This window comes from Hypomesus nipponensis, chromosome 25 (assembly GCF_054491055.1).
Source record: "Hypomesus nipponensis isolate SF chromosome 25, ASM5449105v1, whole genome shotgun sequence".
NCBI lineage: Eukaryota > Metazoa > Chordata > Actinopteri > Osmeriformes > Osmeridae > Hypomesus > Hypomesus nipponensis.
The window spans coordinates 13,410,907-13,421,982 of NC_140385.1; the positions used below are offsets into that span (position 1 = coordinate 13,410,907).

At 39.6% G+C, this 11,076-nt stretch overlaps 1 protein-coding gene across 3 annotated transcripts in view; it reads left to right on the top strand.

Moving 5' to 3' along the window:
• mllt3 (MLLT3 super elongation complex subunit) overlaps positions 1 to 11,076 on the top strand; it is an 86,204-nt gene that overhangs the window by 36,450 nt on the left and 38,678 nt on the right. The gene's annotated exons all lie outside the window — the stretch shown is intronic.

Consider the following 11,076-nt stretch of genomic DNA (forward strand, 5'->3'; position numbering starts at 1 on the left):
CTTCTGGTCGGTTTCTAGCTGGCTACTTGTTACCAAGTTACAACTTTGTTGCAGGGGCATTCTTTGTCCACATTGCGAGCTAACAGTGTCCGGTAATGATGTTGCTATAAATAATGATGTTAAACCGAGACCACTAAGCTCTCAAAGAAAATGTAAGGTCAAAGAAACAAAAGAAAGGTTTGAGGTTACTCTGAAAATTATTAATAAAATAGGCTTCTAATAATAAAACTGCTAAATCCTTCTCTAACTAGGCTCCTCTATCAGGCATAATGAAACTTAACGTTTTTTAAGTAATCAATAAGCCTGCGCTTGCCCTCATTACTCAAATGATGCCGTTCAGGGCGTTCAAATTACATAATAGGACGATAATAGGAGGATAATAGGACATAATAGGGCAACCAACAAGTTGTTTATATCTGATTACAATTTAATAAGTTATCTAGCGCTGCATCTTCATGAGCTACATTTGGCCTCCTTCTCTTCCAACCAACCAGTATCACCTCTCCTCCATCTGAGTGATGCATGTCATTTTTACAAACTTATTATCAAGGGAACACAATGGTCAGAACTGTAGTCATACACTTAAATGCTTTTTGAAATATGTAAACACCAGGAGAGTATGGGCAGCTGGGGCAGCCGCAAGCACACCCTCACAATTTCCCCAGAACTTGTATGCTCTCTAGTTTAATATAAAAATATATAACTGCGCAGCTCCCCCTGTCAATGATTTTCCACCCCCTCAGCACCTGCATTAAAAATTATCTGGTGCCGCCCCTGTACATACAGCTTGCGTTTGTGATGAGCCTATGGTTGTAATAGCACCTCTATTCAGCAACAGCGGCTTAGCAAATCCTTCTTTAAATTGACCAAGGTTTTCATTCAAAACTGTCTTTGGTGGAATGGTTTGAGCAAATGAATAAATGAGTGTCGAACTTCACAGGGATCTTCTCATAGAAAAACATCAGCCATGTCCGTGGAGTGTCTGGTTCCTTGGGAAGATTATGAAAAGTGTCAGCATTCCCAGTACAGCCTGGAATGCTGCATTTACGATGGTCCATTTTCAATATACTTTAAAAACTTTCAAACTTTCTCCTTTGTTGTCCGTGTGGAAGTACACAGAGCAGCGTGCAGCTAAACTAGCTTAGATTAGATTCAACTTTATTGTCATTACACAAGTACAGGTACAAGGCAACAAAATGCAGTTTAGGACTATCCAGAAGTGCAATAGCAGTAAGTGTAGGATATACAGTGTAGTGCAATAAAGTGTGGACAGAAGCTGTCCGTAAAAAGTGTTAAAGTGCAGTGGAAAGTGATTGTATCTCGTGTCTGAGATCCTGGGCCAGAACACAGGGCTGAGATTAGGTTTAGTCCAAGCAGAGCTTTTCTCACCACTACAGTCATTACTCATAACTCATCAAAATATTGTATGTAAATGTTGGGGCGTGACAAAGGTGATGCGGAAGAAATTCCGCTTTTTCGAAAACTGATCGTTTTACAGCTGCAGTTTCAAGTTGTGAGATTTAGATAGGAAAGAGGTGTCAATGGACTTTGAGGTTCACTGTATGTCCATTTTACCCACTGAACTGTCAATATTCAACTATGGGAAACCAATTTTACCTTGTCAATCAATTACCCCTTTTTAAGGAAACGGATTATGAGGTTGACCAGATGAAATGCAAAATGTTCTCTCATCTGTCCGTATTTTAGAGCCAGGAGGTTGAGAAATGCTTGCGGCAAGCTGGCCAGAGAGAGCGAATGTAGGCCCGGCACCACGAGGAGGCAAGAGGGAGCAAAGCCCCCTTTGTTGTATTTTCTGCCACCCAGTTTAATTGAAATGTAGGCTTACACTTTAGCAAAATTCCCCCATAAAATATCTGAAGCTTGTCAGGCAGCTATCCAGCACTGATGTAACCTGGACAGCAATGTTTGTTGTACGTTTTCAAGAGATTGAATATAAGAATGTTAATATATTAAATCTAGATCAAATATACTGCATCTCTACTGAAACTAAAGTACCCACTTTATATTGTCTTTCTGCTAGTTAGCTAGCCAGCATTTCATACATAATAGAAACCCTTTGAAACAAGTTGATTTAACCACTATGTCAGCGTTATCACTCAACACTGCTAAATGTGGCCGTATCCGCGCTGGAACAGTGATAGGCTATATAAATTAGGTAAGTGAAAGTATGTCAAACAAAATGGGGGACTCATCTGACTTGAGATCAAATATCTCAAAGGTCCCAAATGGAAAATGTAATTCGCTTTTGTGAACAGATCATCGGCATCAAGTTTGACTGTGACATTGAAGTAATATGAAAGAAAACCTAGCATTTGTTGCTTTTTCCTGTTGTACCAAACTCGTATAAAAAATCGTCAACCCCAAATTGCGGCACGTACCAAACCGTGACTTGTGTATCATTACACCCCTAATTCCTTACAAGACACAAACTCTTGGTCCCTTTAAAAGTACATTTCTATCTGCATATTCTCAAAAATTGGGTGCAGGTTTTCAGTAAAGGTAAACAAATGAATCCATGTTTGTATCAATTCAACATATTGTTCTCATTGATCTCTGTGCCTGCTGTAATTTGAATATGAGTGAAGAGGTAGGCTGGAGTTGGGCAATGCAGATGAAAGGTTATGCTATTATTATTATTATTTTTTTTTTTTAGAGTATGTTTTTATGGTTGTTAGTGTTTTGTTCCATCCTCCGCATGCTCGGGCTATAAACATTAAATTATGGGATTCTAAGAACCCCCATAACAAAGGTCTGGTCTCCAAGAGGGGGGCAATAAACATGATGGGGGTTCAGCGGCCTTTCTCTGGGTGGCCAAACAGGAAATGTACCCCCCCAGCACCACCATCCCCTGTGGAATTGAACATAAAGACTGGCATTTTCATGGTACAAACCATTCACAAACATTTTTGTTTTTAGTTCAAATAATTGCAAATGTTACTTTACACTACTCATCATTTGATGATTATTAAACAGGCCAATTTTTCTAGTATAAGTTTGACTTTGCCGGCAACGTCTGTGAGTAATTTTAACGTTAAGTCGAGTCTAGACTATAAGCCATGGTTAAATCTTAATGTCTTATCTCCAGTAACTAATATCTTGTCTTCCTGAGTAGAAAGTGTTTAACTCACTTGACGAAGACGGCTACATTACTGTCGCCAACTGGCTTAAGGAGTTTTATTCCTAGCGCAGGTGGAGAATCTATTAGCAAAAAGAACACTTCAGAGGACTGCATAAACTCCCGCTGAAACTCAGTTCAGTGTTATGGTGTTAAGTGCCCTTGGGAGGCAATCGATTGACAGAATTCTTAGTGTGTCTAGGATCCAAGGGTTGCCATGTCCTCACACATTTTGATGAAACTCTGCTTAAGAGAGGCTTTCTAAGGAACAGAAAAGCAAGTTGATTTATGGTTTAATGGCACGTAAGGAGAATGAAGAAAGAGGCAATGAATAGCAGAGGGGTACCCTTTCATTTTCCAAGGACACTGGGCAAACATTCTGCATTCAAGACAAAATGACTCACTGTGTATTGGTACCTTAGTTATTTTAATGCCCTTTTTCTTTTAATTCATAGTCCTTTCATGTTTTTATATTAAGGTTGCCTGTAGATTTGATATGCCTTGTCTAGAATGTCTAAAATACAACTTAACACATTATTAACACTTTCACTTTACAGTTACACTGACTGTCTGTTCTGACAATTGTTTTATTTCAAATATGGACAGTCAGGACCTTTTTGGATAAAAAAATATGAGGCTGGTCTATTTCCTGCTGTGTGTGTGTAAGTGTTATTGTGACCCAAAGAGATTGTCCACCAAGACTGGTCATAAATGGGGGGTAGAGTGCATGGCTCGTGAGTCAAATGCCAGGTGCTCTTTACAACATGCTGTCAACCCTGGTGGTCTAGGTATGTCTACAGCTAGTTCAGTTGAAACACCTATTAAAATTAAGGTTTCTTTCCTCCCCTTATAAATCATCACTTGTCTCATGTGACTGTATTGGTGTCGGTTTAGGATTTCACCTTTTGATTCAATGTGATAAAAAAAAAAATCATCCTGTTGGTAATCTGGTGAACACTTCAAATTTAAGACAAAAAAGTGTTTTTTACTAGGGGTTTAACGGTACCGAACCGTCACGGTATGGATGTCATGGTTCGGTGCATACAGTCAGTCAAACACACATTTTCTCTCATCTGTCTGTATTTTTGTGCCGGGAGGTTCAGAAATGCACAGCTAGCTTGATAGAGCCAATGGCTTTGTCTTCTGCAAGGAGGGAGGAAACAAGTTATTGTATTCAACTGGCCTTTATTCCAAACTGTGTGACAACTAACAATGATTGCTTCAATATCCCATAGTGCCCCTGGATAACCCCACTACGGTATACCTGCATGGGCAAACGTAATACACAACAAAAACCACGGTAAATTGTTAGTTACATAAAACTCGTTTCTGCAGATGAAACGGTCACTGATTTTACGGTAAACTATCGTAGAATCTTGAGCATGCAGGTCATCCAGTCTTGCGCAGTAGAGTGGCTTGCTATGCTCTTGGTTCCGAGGCTTGTGCACGCTCACAACCAGCTGTACACCAGTGGAAGTTCTAAACCATTTCAACTGGGGGGAGGGCAAGTTTATAATTATTCCACAATGTATTTTCATTTAATTTGCATTAAATAATCATATCAGTCACATCAACTGTATTCTAGGTTTGTGTTTTCATGCAAAAACATGATTGCAAAAATGTAATGATTATTTCAGACTCTACATTTACATTTAGTATTTTTTTAGCAGATGCTCTTATCCAGAGCGACTTGGAGTAAGTACAGGGACATTCCCCCGAGGCAAGTAGGGGGAAGTGCCTTGCCCAAGGATGCAAGGCTCTGATTAATAGCCCAATTCCCTAACCGCTCAGCCATTTGACTCCCTTGACATTTAACATCTGACTTCATCTGACATTTAAGGGATGTTTAGGATCATTGTCCTGCTCAAAAGGTCCAATGGCAACCTAGCTTTATATTTTACTTCAATAGGCAGCCATTTTCAAGGAGGTCCAAGCTTGTCGTCAGTGGCACCCCCCCCCCCCCCAAAAAAAAGAAAAGTGCCCCTGCTGTACACATTATACTTTGTGACAACCAGTCACGTAAGTGTAAGCTAAGGTATAGCAGTACAATCAGAAAACTGGCAGAATGGGGTACGGTATGTCCGATCAAGAAGCAGACATATCATACTTGACGTAAATCACTGCTTTCAGTACTGAATACAAAGTCACCACCGGAATTATTGGCTCCCCGGGAAAGATGAGTGTCACATTGGAAAAATGCGAACAATCCAATCTTCAATTTAAGTATATTTATTTTGAAAGAGAATAAAAAGAGAAAATATGTCATCAAGAAATGATCTTTTGTGAAACCATATGTGCCACAATTTTGGCACCCCTACATTTAATGCTTTGTAAAACATCTATTACGGTTGGAGAATACAGAGCTAGGAGTCTGAGAGCATTCCTCTTTACAGAATCTATACAGATCATCCAGGTAACTAGGTCCTCCCTTGTGCACTTTTCTCTTCAACGCAGCCCACATATTTTCAATGGGTTTTAGATCAGTGGACTGAGATAGCTATGGCAGAATCCTGTTTTTGTGTTCAGTCAAACAATTTTTGTATGAATTTGACGTGCTTAGGATCATTGTCCTGCTGAAAGGTCCAATGACAGCCGAGATGTTGGACCAAACATGGCATCATGAAATCCATTAAATCCTATGACATTTTTTATTTTAAAGTGGCTGCCTATTGAAGGAAAATATAAAGCTAGGTTGCCATTGGACCTTTTGAGCAGGACAATGATCCTGAATTAATATCCTCTGTGTCCTCTTTATAACCCAACGGAGTGCAGTGCCGGGATTGACGGTATTTGGATAAGCAAAGTTTCAGTAAATTTAATGAAAAAATAATTTGCTTGCTCACAGCACAGCCCCTTCAATGTGATTGGTCCTCTGGTTTGTAGCGAGTTTCCTATGAATATCTCGATTTGAGCACTGGGCTCTCAGCAAAATTAAGATTTTGCAGGTGTCCTTTTTATAATCCAAGTGCCGTAGGCTACCACCGATTTAACTAATTGGTAAACAAAGGCAGTCACAATGAAATTAAACAAAGCGTAGTAAGGAAAATATGGAAATTATGTTTTGTTATTTAGAAGCTAATTTGCTTTTACAACAGATATTCAGCTGCTTTCAAAGGGGCTACTTTCAGTTTAGGTCAGTGAATTTTGTCACTAGTACACCAATACAGATTCTTTAAACTATATTGAACACGTTTTTTTTGTGATCCCTTAAAATTACTGTTGAAAGCTACATAACAGCTATTTTTCCGTGGCAAAGCACTGTAAAATTCAACTAATGCGACACACCTGCCTTACCCCATCCAAATCTGAGTTTGGTAGGCTAGCTAGTTTCCTAATACCAAAGGAATCCTAATTACTTTCATTGTATTGATTAAATGGATATGAGTTGGTAAATGGTTTCCACGCTATTTAAAGGTCACATGACATGAAAACTTCACTTTAGGAGGTTATTTAACCTGTTAATTAGTAGCGTCACACGTGATCGTTCGAAAGCGGGCCCCACAGAGTACCGTCACACATGTGACAGCGAGTTTCCAGGTCCCATCCAATGTCTATAAAGCCGAACAATGGATTTTTGGTGTTTCAAAACCCATTGACACTGTATGACTATGTTTAGCTTGTGTTCTGCTCCTCTCTCTTACCAACCGTCTCTGGAGGAGGGGATCCCTCTCTGAATTGCTCCTCCCAAGGTTTCTTCCATTTTTTCTCCCGTTGGGAGTTTTTCTGGGAGTTTTTCCTTGTCTTCCTTGAGGGTTTAGGTTGGTTGAGGGGCAGTTCTATGGGCGTATGTGAAGCCCTCTGTGACATGCTTGCGTGTAAAAAGGGCTATACAAACAAATTTGATTTGATTTGTGACGGCATGTGTGATTCTGAACATTCCAACCAACTATTTTCCGATAGACAAAAACTACATGACAAACGCTATATTATGGCTTTAAAATTTACAATTAGGAGGCTAACAAGTAGCACTAGCAGGTAATAGCATAGCTACGAGTATTATGCTAGGTTGCTAGGTAACGGAAACTAAAGCAAGCTAGCTTCCGTTTTGCAAAAATAACTAACTCTGTTGGAAGCGTCAGAAATATTTAGAACTCACTCGTTTAACAGGTTAACATTAATATGAGTTCTCCTAGCCTGCCTTTGGTCCCCAGTGGCTAGACATTTTCGATAGTTGTAAACCAAGCCCTGGGTATTCTTCTCCGCCTTTGAGAAAATGAAAGCTCGAACTCTCGGTTTGAAAGTTACCTCCCCTCTCTCTGCTTTGCCGGCCCAGATAATCTGGCCCGCCCATGAGAAACATAGCTATGACCGTGCAAGTGTTTTCATCCTCGAGAGACATGGCTTGCAAACGAACAAAGCATTACATTTGCTCAGTTTGGATGTACAAAGGAAAACAAAAGTAATTTTACAGTTCTTTCATCCGAGCCTCTGAAAACTCAGGGCCTCATTTACTAACAGGATTGCGCCCATTTCAGGCGTGAAATAGCGGGTAAAGACATAACACCTTATTTACAAAGACAGCGCACTTGAGTAAAAACGCAGATTACCGCTGCTGGGTGGGTATAAGGGAAAGTGGGTGTGTATATTTCTAGCTCCTGTTTGCTTTTTTGCTTTTCCTCGAATCACCCATGGTGGCAGTAACATGCAGGAGATTTTTCCTCACTTAACGGCGCGATAATTAACACAAATGGGCGCTGATTGCCCGATGAGGATATGGTTTGATAAATACCATGCAAAATACGCTAATATACCGTACGCTAATTGCGGTTTGGCAAAGGCGCAGATTAAGCTGCGGTCGCAATGTTAGTAAATGAGGCCCCCAGTGTCTTAATTTAATTTTCTCTGGAAATGCGCCAACACAACTTCCCAAAGTTTTGTATGTCTGCGCCAAATATTTCAGCCACGACTGTTTCCTCAACTTGAAGTAATACAAAGCTGGCCTTGCTGAAAAAAAAATTCTGGATCAGTACTAACTCACCTTGGTCCAGCTACAAACCTTCGACAAGTTAGCTAACGCTATATCATTTTTGCTTTACTGTATATGGTTACCAAGCTTGCTACCCTTAGAATGTGGCTGTAACATTAGCTCTGCAGCTAACAGCTGAGTTCAAGTATGCGTGATGATCAGATGGGTGGGTGATCAGATGAGAATTGAGAAACTTTGTGACATCTTACAGCAACGGGGCTACATGCCATTGCGATACATCCATTATAAACATTAGCGCATGGTGCCGCCTCTCTCCTCCTTATTAGTATTTAAAGCTACAGACACAGAAACAGCATGTCAAGGGGAATGCTCATTGTGGGATTGCTCGTAGTGGCTGTAATTACGCACCAAGAATTATGCACCAAGGCTGAATTTCGGGAAAGAGACTTCAAATACAGTATTAGGGGACCACCAAGGCCTACATAAAAGCATCCAAAAACTGCATATCATGTGACCTTTAAAGGAAGCCTGGCAAAAAAATATCTGTCAGTAATACAATCTGGGAAACTTACCTTAAAGTTGTTCTGTAAACTCGAATTCTCACTGTTTTTCATATACTCAATTGCACTGCATTACTGTACCAAACTACCGTATTTCTTGGATTAAACGCTGCCTTCAAGTAAACACCGCCCTCAAATAAACGCCACACCAAAAATGAACATTGTGTAATACACTCCGCAGCAAAAAGATCTGAAAATGGTTATGTAATTGGTTGAATATTGTTTTAATGTGAAGGTGAGCCTTTAGCCTTTGACAGCCTTGTCAGTAAAACTGTCATATTTTATTTTTCTGGTGTCTGCCTGTAAGGCACATAGGTTTGTCATTGTTTTACCTTAGGTGTATTTTACATACCACAGATAGTCTTTTATGGTCTTAAATGAGGATTAGGGACATCCTACAGCCCTTAACCGTGTTTGATACCAATTGATGACTTGGTAACGTAGGGTTTGCAGCTGGCTACGTTTCAGTGTTTATAAACGAGGCACAAAGCTGACCTATTCCTTGAAAAAACTCAAACATTTGTAATGTAGAGAAATAGAGAGCCAGAGTCTGTTTTCTTTGTCCGTGTTGGCCTTTTTTTCTTCTTGTTAATAACTAGGTCATGTTATTTTCTCATACATGTTGATACATAGCTTAAAATGTAAAAATGAAATGAACTAAAAACTATTTAAATGAACAAGGATTTCTTTGTCAATACTATCAGTATCAGTGCAGAGAAGAGCTAATGGACATTTTCAATCTGGGTGATCTGACTCTGTCAAACCATTTCAAATCACACTAAAATGTATGTGTCAATTTAAATTGCATATGCACTCAATCCCCACGCACTGTACATTGCACCATGAACATTTTTAAATACACCTTGAAACTTGCCGTCGTGGCCAAAAGTATTGTCAGGGACATACATTTTGTGTTTGCAAAGTTTACTGCTTCAGTTGTTGTGGTGTTGATTCACATTCAGGGTTTTTCTTGTATAGAGAATTAAGAGGCAGCCGCCTCTTAGCTGCAGGCAGTCTCTGTCAAAGTTTGTGCTGCCTTCAGCTCTCAACAAAACACTGACAGGTGTTCTCATGGAAAAAACTATTTTCTAATAAGCGTTGCTATTGGGGCATTTCTGTTATTGATAACTAAAATTGCGGCATTTTGCCAATGTGGTGGCACTGTGCACCTGGAAAAGCGCTACCGAAACTGCCAGAGGAAGAATGTGTCCTAGAATGTGTCAGACACCACCCTGATATTTCATGGTTGTTAATACAGGTTAATATTGTGTCTTTTGGATCCAAGCCAATCCATTTCAGAAAAAGGTTTCCTAAATTAATGTTACATCCCATCAGTGTAATTAGGGCTGGGCGGTATGACGGTATATACCATGCGACGGTAGAAATGTGTCTACCGGGAGAGATTTGGCTATACCGTTTCAACGCGGTATAGGCCTACTTTTCTACTATATTTGTGTATTATGCATGTCAATTTAATGTCTGGTCGTTGTAGCCTATTGTATATAAGCCATCATATAAATTGCATTCTTGCGATATTTAGAATTGTAGTTTAACTTTTATTTGATTTGCTATTTTCGTTTGACCTTGAAGCACATTTGCGTTGGTCTGACAGAATTTTCTATATGGAGTGTATTTAGTCTAAGCGGACCACATTCATGCCGATGCTAATTAATGATATATTTGATGACCCATTCTGCAGGTAACCAATTCGATTTGTTGTTCAAATTTAGAGCACATTTAGAAACAGCCAATGCCGACCAAAGTGCTGTACAAAATTATCAAATAGGGCAAAACAACAATAAATAAGAACAACAGACAAACATCACAATTACAGCAAGCACGAGTGACTCTAAACTGACGCGAAAAGCCAAAGAATTTTTAAAAATTAAGACGAGACTTAAATGTCTCGGTGGTGGGGGATGACCTGATAAAAATTGGCATTTTTCAACCGAGTCTGTGGAATGGCTAAAAGGAACTGGCATAATGATCTAAGGGACCTGGAAGTGTTTCTACAGCCTAAGAAGATCTGAGTTATACAATGGAGCCAATCCATGTAAAGCTTTAAAAACAAGTAACAACACCTAAAAATCAATTCGACATTTGATTGGCAACCAGTGAAGAGAGGCCAATATTGGGGAGATATGCTCCCTCTTTCTGGTACCAGTCAACATTCTAGCAGCCGCATTCTGGACCAGCTGCAGGCGTGATAATGATGATTGACAAATACATTAAGGTTCATTTTTACAGTGTATACATGCATGTGTGCACATGATCAGGATGTCACCACCTCCACCTCATTTTGATTGATTGTTACTCAATTATTTTCAGAGTGATCAGATGGATTTTAATTTCAATCTTCATTGGCCCCCCCCCAAATTTTTGTTAATCACAAAAAAACCAAATTTCACAGTTTTTGGGCCCTGGCATACAATGTCTGCGAACATCATTGTCAT